Raw genomic sequence first — 10,112 nt, 5'->3', positions numbered from 1 at the left:
AACATTTTTTTTTAACAAATATGGCCAAATGTTGTATTTTCTATGCCTACAAAACTGGCAAAATATTCTAGAATATTATTTGATAGAATATTACATTAAATAGGATGTTACAAAGGAAGAACAGAGAGAGAATAATGAGCACAAGATGCGGGGATCCAGCACACATAGCTACATGCCGTATCAGGCCGCATTAGTATTCCGTCTAGTAATGCAATAAAATGCCTTCTGGCATTTGGAATATTGACAGATAGCAGAGACCTGCTTGAAACTATTTCTCTCCCAGAAGACATAGTAGAGTTTGGGATAAGGTGAGAAGCATTACGTGGAATATGTACTTACATTCTGCAGCAGCCATCTGCTTAAAGGAGAACTGCACTAAAATAGAAAACTGATGCTGCTGTTGGTGCTCGGTATAAAAGGTAAGACACTTCTCTTACATTACACAGGGGACAGTTATAGAGGTAGCAGAGCTGGTTTTGTTATTCGGTAAATCCTGATATCAGAAGGTACTAGTTAGTTGTTGAATTACATGGGACAACAAATACCTATTATAATATCTTTAAAGGGGTAAAGAGGAAAATATATATATATATATATATATTTTTTAACATCAAATATGGTGAAGAATTGCGAAAAAAGATGCACTCGCCACTCAAATGGTTGCTTGGTAGCTTTATTCCGGGTGCTTCCTCCCGTTCGTAGTACAAACAATAGGAGCGGCGTGCAGCATGGGTGCAGGGCGTTAGGTGCGGGGGAAAGGAAGGAGGGGCTGACAACAGCCTGTTTCACGTCACGATGGACGCTTCATCCGGTCGTCCCTCTACAGGTACAAGGTGCATATATGTGCAATGACAAGGTGATAGGGGGCGGATACAATTGAAAAACAATACAAAAGTTATTTACAAAAAGATGGCCTATGCCGCTCAACACTACGCTGCACGAGACAGTCCCATAGACTTATATTATGAGACCATCTTAGTCATGTGTAACAGAGCTTGGACAGAACACACTAAGGGGGTCGTGTATTAATGTCTTTTTTCGTGGGCAAATCTACCATGTAGGGCAGTGGTCTGCAACCTGCGGACCTCCAGATGTTGCAAAACTACAACTCCCAGCATGCCCGGACAGCCGTTGGCTGTCCGGGCATGCTGGGGGTTGTAGTTTTGCAACATCTGGAGGTCCGCAGGTTGAAGACCACTGATGTAGGGAGTGGGGGGAGGGGCAGTTTTCATCCTGGCATATTATTTATGCCGGGATGTATTATTTGAAATACCCTTATTTGAAGTCACACACAAAGTCGCACAGCCCGCACCAACCAGGAGCTACTGTAATAACCTGCGTCGTGCTGGCGTGGGCTGTGCGGGTTATTTATTATTCCATGTGTGGTGCGCATGAAATGAGAAATGCCCTATGTGCGGTATTCAGCCGTGCACCACAGCATACTGTACAGGAGCAGGATCCCTGTTAGATAGGAGTCCCCGCTCTGTACAAGTTGTGCCTGCAGCTATACAGTTTAGGATGCCCTTTAGGATGTACTTTTTACAGTTTCTTGATATGCCCTCCCCTCCTGAGGGTTTATAGTTTGTCTGACAATTCAGGTTATCAGTCAGATGCGCATGAACTTAGTTTTAAAGGGAACCTGTCATATAACAGATATAAAAAAAAATTCTTATATATATATATATATATATATATATATATATATAAATTCACAGGGTAACAGAGATTCTTTACATGTCTTTTTATGTTTCTAGCTTCTGTATTTGGCTTACAAATCCCTCTGTCCTGCTGCTCACTCATTCTGACATCCTCTGCTCAGGAAGGGGCATGTCTGAGGCAAACACTAAGCTGCCCTCACTTACCATCCATTAACTTCCTCCCTGAGTCTGCTGTGCTTCTTCATTCGATCACTGCAGGCTGCTCTGAAAACCCCTTTTCTCTCTGTATTCAGGCTGCGGTCTGATAGACAGGACAGGAGTGAGCACAGGGGAGTGCTAGTCCCGCCCTCACTTAGTGGAATTTGTCCCTGTCTGTGCTTCAGCTGGGACAAAGATGATGATGCAGCCAGACAGAATTATGTTCTGGATGGTATGGGGACCCCTAGTGGTCTTTTTTATAACCCATGATTCATATAAAAAGGATAACATTTTTAATGTTTTGCCAAGATGTACACCATATAAAAAGTTTTTGAATCTGACAGTGCCCATTTAATAATAGGAGTGATTATCAGGTGTTGGGCAGGGTTATACAGTCAAGGGGTGTGAATGTTTTACATCAAGGGTCATGTATGCCTAATACACACTGTATAATGTTTCTTTTTCTCTATTTTTGTTATATGTAATTAATAATTTAATCAATAAATCTGTTTGTTTGTGTGTGTATATGTATATATATATATATATATATATATATATATACCACAGAACAAAGAGAGCGGCACTCCAAATACGTGTAACCCCGTGCGGGTGTATTTATTCACACATCTGTAGAAAAGCGCAACGTTTCGGCTCCTCAATAGAGCCTTTCTCAAGCACAAGCACAAGTGAAATGCACAATATATTTATAGGCCCCTCAATTAGCACACATTGATGAGGGGGAGGTGTCACAATCCCGTGACGTCATATAGTAAACAGTGATTAAACAATCTCACTCACAGTGATCTAGCAGTATATAAAGATACATATACATCAATAACATCTTTCAATAACCATATAGTGTAGATTCCCACTTGAAAGTGACAAGTTACAATACTTCCAGTGTCCGATTGTGTACCTATATTCATGATCTCCGGTGTAGTGGGCGGTCATCAGCTGTTGCTGGCTGTGTCACTTCTCCAATCGCGCATAGTTGTTCACTCCGCTCCCTCCGTTTGTAAACAAACTAAATGCGCAAGTCCCGGATCACAACTTCCGGCCACACCGGAAGTCGTCAGTCCGCGTTATCAGCCAACCCATATCACATGATCAAAAAATTCGTCACAGTCCTGTATCCGGGCCACTCCTCCTTGCGCTTGCTCATTGGAATTCAAGATGTCACAGGCTGCCATGATACGTATGGGCAACCCTGCCCACATGGTACCTCACTCATCTTTTTTCTTTTTTCAGGAGAAGAGACAACTAACCATATATCACTGAACGGTCGGCTATTGAATAATATACCAAATAAATTCCAGGTAACTATAACCTAATCTACTTATATATAAAAAATTTATTCATAATGGACAGATAAACATAGACAGTTTCAAATGTCTGTAAAAGCACAAGGGTGGCTGCTCACCAGGTCCCGCTACCTCTTACAATGGTTCCACTTGTTGCGGTCGATGTCCATTCTCCTCGACCTCCATTTGTGGAAGGGACCTAAAGAGGGACTTGTACCTTGCCGACCCCTTACAGGGTTCTTAAAGTAATCCCCTACTGTCCTCAAACAATCAGGTATGGGCCTCTAAGGTAGAGCTTAAATTCCGTCACCCAATGTCCAGACCTGTCTCGTCAGTCTGTCCTTCAAAACATAAATCCTGACCGTTTAAAAACTCACTATCATCCGAGAGAAATAATACAGTGGGAAGAGAAAAGATTGTATTTGGAGTGCCGCTCTCTTTGTTCTGTGGTGAATTCCTTGGGGCCTGAGTCGGACCCTGGAGCTGAGCACCCAACTGGATCTGGAATCCTTGGCAACAGCCACGCATGGTGCTTCTTCATTTGGATTGTTTCCTCTATATATATATATATATATATATATATATATATATATATATATATAGTGGCTATATAGGTCGCAACGGTCGGCCCCTTGCCACACTCACATCAATATGACAGCCGCTGCTACCAGACCTGTCCGTCCGGCTGAAGCGGAGTCTACATTAGGACCTGGGGACAGCGCATCGGCATCAGGACCTGGAATAAGCAAAGACAGCGTGGCAGCATCATCACGCCTTGACTGTCCCACCCCTGCCTTGCCGTCGCATTCGCAGTGTAGCCGGACCGCCCGCCAGCCTGACCGCCTGCTCATCCGCCCGGCTGCCCTTTCAGTGTGCACCGTTACCCTTCCCTCCTGCCAGCCGACCCCACTATCCCTATTTGTCTTAAAACACTACGCATTATAAATGTATGGCGCTGCAGTGCGCAGCGCCGTTCATTTACGTCATGGCTATGTAGTTAGCACAGGAGCTCCTGCACTCACTTCATAGTAGTTGCGCAAAGTGACACCTTAAGCCAGTGTTTTCCAACCATGGAGCCTTCAGCTGTTGTAAAACTACAACTCTTAGCATGCCTGGACAGACAAAGGCTGTTCGGGATTGCTGAGAGTTGTAGTTTCGTGTCTACTGTTGTTGCAAAACTACAAGTCCCAGCATGCCCAAACAAACTTTGTCTGTCCAGGCATGCTGAGAGTTGTAGTTTTACAACAACTGAAGGCACCATGGTTGGAAACATCTGGAGGCGCCATGGTTGGAAAACACTGGCTTACAGTAAATGTCTTAACTTATAGAAAACAAAATATACTGTGGAAACCTCACCTATTATCAAAAAACATCTTGTAATGATTAACATTAGGGTAGGGTCACATGTAACAGAACTGCAGCGTATTTTACGCTGCGGATCCGCCGATGACCGGACCCTATAGAGTTCTTTCAGCCGTTTCCCCCCCTGTGTGCTGCTCGTAGCAGCAATCCGCCGATACGAGCAGCAACACAGGGACCTGTGAGTCGCCGCGAGCACATGCTGTGTATTCACAGACATCGCGGAGCGGCTCTTAGCGGCAGATTGCTGCTGCAAGCAGGACATGGGGAAAACAGCTGGAGGCACACTATAGGTAAGGCCATAGACAGATCAGCAGCGTAAAATACACTGCTGATCCGTTACGTGTGACCCTACCCTAACTGTTCATTCACATTTGCGTATTTTCTGCTGCAGATGTGCAAATTTTGCTACCCATTTAAGTCAATGGGGCAGCAAAATCTGCAGAAACAGATTTGCAGCAGAAAATACATACGTGTGAACTTACCCAAAGGCAGTGGCGTACCTACCATTTGGCAAACCTGGCCCCTGCCAGGGGTGCACTCCTGCTGGTGGCGCAGGCCGCCAAACAGATCAGGTCACCCTCAACTAGTTAAATAATAAAGACGTGTGGCTGTCAGGGGTCAAGCGGCAGCAGGATCGCCGCCGCAGTGCTGAAATCAGCAGGGCTAATCTTGATTGCTGCCCGTGTCCAAGTCCCTAGTGTCGGGGGCACAGGGGATCCGCGCCGACGTCACAGGGGTAGGTTTTTTTTTGCATCTTAGCCCTGTGGTTTCTAGCTACGCCCCTGTGTATATATATATATATATATATATATATATATTATATATATATACTGTACATATGCATTATTGCTATTATTATAATAATAATAATTATTATTAGTGTTGAGCGGCATAGGCCATATTCGAATTCGCGAATATTCGCGAATATATGGACGAATATTCGTCATATATTCGCGAATATTCGCAAATTCGTTATATTCTCGTTTTATTTTCGCGTGTGCGAAAATACGCGTATGCGAAAATTTACATATGCGAATTTTTGCATGTGCGAAAATTAGTATATGCTAATTTTCGCATATGCGAATTTTCGCACGCCAGTCTCACACAGTAGTATTACAGCCTTCTTTACACCACACAAGCTGGAAGCAGAGAGGGATGATCACTGTGATGTGTACTGTGAAGAAAAAAAACAAAAAAAAAACGAATATTCGTAATTACGAATATACAGCGCTATATTCGCGAAATTCGCGAATTCGCGAATATGCGATATTCGCGAATAATATTCGAATTGCGAATATTCGCGAGCAACACTAATTATTATTATTGAATATTTAATACAGATCTAAAGTGTCAGTGTCTGCATGTGCTCCAGTTCTAATAGTCATAGATAGAACAGCTGGCTACGAGTTACCTAAGATGAATATGCATGCCATTATTTCCAGACCAGTGTGCTTCCAGCTGTTTCAAACCTACCCCAGCGGCAGGCTGGAAGCTGTAGTTTTCCAACAGCTGGAGGCACACTGGTTGTGAAATACTGATGTACGGTATAGGACAAAGATCTGGGATTTACACCCAGTGGACGCTGAAGCTACACAAGCTCCATCTAGAGGCAATTTATAGTAATAGCAATTAATTCACAATAAAATTGATAAAACTATAAATGTTCATGTCAGTCATTTTTAAAGTAAAGTTGTTGACTTTAATTGTGGAAGGTTTAGGATCTACGATGATGGGTTAGGGGGGGTGTAAAGCTTTGGCAAGTTGGAAAAATGTTCTAAGGTGACAACCAAGGTTACATTTACCTTTAGATATAATGGGCCTGTGTAGTGGGAGCCAAGGGAGGGATGCCTGCTAATGGGAGAATTTAAATGTAAAAACACCGCACAGAGAATGTATACATAAGAAGAGGAGAGCTTTATCAATACCTGTGCACAGGAAAATTTGCCGAGTTGCCCATAGCAACCAATCAAATCCTTTTCATTTTGCAGAGGCCTTGTTAAAAATGAAAGAAGCGATCTGATTGGTTGCTATGGGCAACTGGGCAACTTTTCCTCTGCACAGGTATTAATAAATCTCCCCCTTGGTGATTACAGTGTTGCTGGACTGAGAGGAGGGCAGGGTGTAACTAGGCCACAGAGTGTGAACACCAACTCAATGTTCTCCTTTATTTTTTAATAACTCAAATAGTTTAAAACCATAAAAGGGGTTATCCAGCCTCATAAAATTGATGTCCTAGCCTCAGGATAGGCCATTTGTGGTTACCACAAAGTGGATGAGGATAGTAGTTCAGGCTAGCTGAGGTAGTAGTCCCTTGGGTAAAGCATGTGGTAATGTAACGTGTAGCGGGGTGGTCTGGCTAGCCTGATAAGTCCCCTGTGAGCCCATACAACTCTTTCGACGATAGGGGGTCTTGCACAGTGGTAACATAGAAACAGAATACAGTTGCTGTGTAAGGCTGGATTCACATGTCCATCATCCGGCATAGGTTAACTCAACCTAGATCTTGACGCAACTGATGCCATAACTGATGACTAGTGATGAGCGCCATTGGCCATATTAGAATTTGCGATATTTTGCGTGTTCTTTATATTCGCATATTCAAGGAAGAAAACAGTGATGGGGTGGCCAACTTTACTATTGGTTGCTAGGGATGTTGTTGTTGTCTGACAAGTGTATTTGCATCATTCTAATTGGCCCACAAGTTAAAAGAAGGAATATGCGAATATTTAGAAAAAAGTGAATATTCATCATTTCGAATATATTTGCAATATTCGCGAATTTGCGAAATTCAACAAACTGGAACTGGACTTGCTTGCAGCAGGCTTTAACTTGTGCGCTGTGTTATCTAGGCCAAAACCTATTACCAGTGGTGGCAGCAAATAGAAAAATGTTAACCCTTGCATGGTTGTAATGCCTCAATGTATGCAATGACAGACATGTAATGCAGGAAATTATTCATATTTCCCTCATGATAAGGAGACTATATAAAAGGGGCACTCCGACATCAGGTTAAAAAGTGCTGAATATTCCTATAGCAATGCTATACTGTCTGCTCCAGTACTTGAATCCCCCAACAATCCATTTGTTTTGTGAATATGTAGTCCTTTCCCCTACCATGTTCTTTTACTACTTCCCGGTTACAATTGCCAGAATGCATTGCTTTCCCCTTAGCTCTTCTTTACAGTCCTCCCACCCTGCATGATCTACTCTTACAGCACTCCTGCCAAAGCTGTTGCGGAACATTTCAGTACACAGCAGGCTATTGCTCTGAAGTCAGTAAATCAGCAGCACCTGCTGTAAATATTCGCTGTCTGCTCCTCTACCTGTGACATTGCTCAGCACAAGTCAGCATGCTGTAAACACTTCTAGTTCTTCCTTAAATGTCCCAAATGTAGATATATATGAATATGACAGGGAGAAGGTGACATAGCTGTAGGGGCTGGTCAGAGATGGTGACACCACTCAAGGGTGCAGGGTTTGAGTTTAGAGACAAGATCCAGACATGCCTCCCAAGACATCAGAGGGGGGATTGAAATGACACAGGGCCCTTGTGCCATTTAAGTCTCCTCTTCTGATCCTCCTGTGCCATTTTAATTGATCGCCACCCCGGTCCCACTGTGCTATTTCAATGGCAACCCTAATTATGGGGTCATGGTGACTGTCATTGTTATGGAGTCAGTGTAGTGTTAGGGTCCCAGGGTCCATCAGAGGATTCTCTGGTACTCTGTTGGACCGGCCATGGTTGTGGGTACTGTAAAGTATGGGGGCACTGTGTCTGGTCTTGGTATAGGGAATTTTAAACTAGGCAACTTCTGTACACCCAGCAGAATATTGTAACCCTTCCTCAGGGGGACTTGCAGCCTTCTTCCCCACAACACATAGGTGAGCTTACACTCCATGTTCTTCCATATTTACAGTGTCCTTTCCTTTTAAGTAAAAATTTCCCTTGCCTTCCATCTTTTTACAGCTATTGAGGCTGGGGAGCGGCCACACCCACTGTACTTGGCCTCATCCAATCAGAATGCAGGAACTAGGGCAGAGTGCGTATGTGCCGGGAGGAGAGGGAGGAGCGGGGGCAGTTGATACATGTGCAGTCGCCCCCTCCCCCTGCTGTGTGTGATGTCTGGGCTGGAGAGTGGGTTTTAAAGATGGCCGGAGCGGCTCCGGTCTACTGTGTCTGCCAGTGAGCCGGGTCTTCTGGGCGTGCAGGACTGATGAGTGACGTCCTCCTGCGCCACGTCAGGGGCGTCACTTGTCATAGCTGTCAGCTCACTGAACTCCCTGATTTAAAGTGGCCGTGGCGCTACCAAACAGTGAGCTGTGGTGGCTCTTGGCCATGGCTTATCTGATTCTGGCCAGGCGGCGGGGGCTCTTAAATACTTGACCTTGCATGGCCGGTATTTCGCATACGGAATTACCAGCCGGGACTTGGAAATACTGGCTGTGCCAGTAAAATACCGGCTGGGTGGCAACCCTAAGCCCGCAATAGAAGGGCAAGCAAAAGTATTCATTGAAGAAACTACAGTGTATACCAGTGTTTTACTGTTGCTAAGACTTCTATCTCAATACAAGAATATCAAATCACACTTAATATACTTTGTTTTACAATAAAAACATGTTCACAAGATTGTAAAATGAATGTTTATAAATGTCCCTTTGGCCAACATGAAGGATTTAACCCAGGTATAGAGTTAAGTTTTTTTTAATGTTCATTCATACGGGCATTGCATGCCCAAACTGACATATGTTCTTCCATCAGTTGCTGCTTGTTTGTTTCGGATCTCTATGGATTCATTTTTCTCTATCTTTTTCTCCAGCCCACAAACTCTGCGGGTTCACTGCGGACACAGAAGAAGGGAGACAGGAGACTTTATCTTCATGCATGATGGTGCCACATGTCACAAGGATCATGAAGTGACAAGTGTTCTTGAGGTTCATGGCACTGAAATGTTACCTTGGCCAGTCAATAGTCTGGACATAAATTCAGTAGAAAAATATGGGCATGTCTAAAGTCTAAAATTAAAAAAAAGATCCATATTAAACAAGCAGCAACTGGTGGAAGAACTTATTTCAGCATGGGCACACAATGCACAAAGGAACACTGCAAGTTACTTGTTTACTCTGTTTCTGAACAAGTTAAATCCTTGGTATTGGCCAAGTGATCACTTATAAAACATCAGAACATGTTTTTCTTCTACAATAAAGAATATTGGGGGAGATTTATCAAAACCTGTGCAGAGGAAGAGTGGGGCAGTTGCCCATAGCAACCAATCAGATTGCTTCTTTCATTTTCCACAGGCCTCTTTAGAGGCCTGTGGAAAATGAAAGAAGCAATCTGATTGGTTGCTATGGGCCACTGCACCACTCTTCCTCTGCACAGGTTTTGATAAATCTCCCCCATTAAGTGTAATCCGAAACGTCTGTATTGAGATAAAAGGCCAAGCAAAATAACATAAAAAATTATCTTTTTTGAATAATTTTTAACTTGGTCAACACTGTAATATCTCTAGCCCATCCTCATGATAGGCCATTGATTTGTGAAGCTTGATAACACATTTAAGGTGTGGCCTACTCTGTGGGTAAAGTCTAAGGT

The 10,112-nt window shown here is 43.5% G+C and overlaps 1 long non-coding RNA gene across 1 annotated transcript; it reads left to right on the top strand.

Moving 5' to 3' along the window:
• Nucleotides 1-276: 276 nt before the first annotated feature.
• LOC130284494 (uncharacterized) lies at nt 277-9,609 on the top strand. Its single transcript, XR_008847053.1, has 3 exons — nt 277-419; nt 3,105-3,172; nt 9,337-9,609. It is a non-coding gene; the product is annotated as an uncharacterized LOC130284494 (long non-coding RNA).
• The last annotated feature ends 503 nt before the right edge of the window (nt 9,610-10,112 follow it).

The sequence above is a fragment of the Hyla sarda genome, chromosome 8 (assembly GCF_029499605.1).
Source record: "Hyla sarda isolate aHylSar1 chromosome 8, aHylSar1.hap1, whole genome shotgun sequence".
Taxonomy (NCBI): Eukaryota; Metazoa; Chordata; class Amphibia; order Anura; family Hylidae; genus Hyla; species Hyla sarda.
Note: the sequence above shows the minus strand (reverse complement) of the source record. Positions and strands in the feature narration are given on the sequence as shown.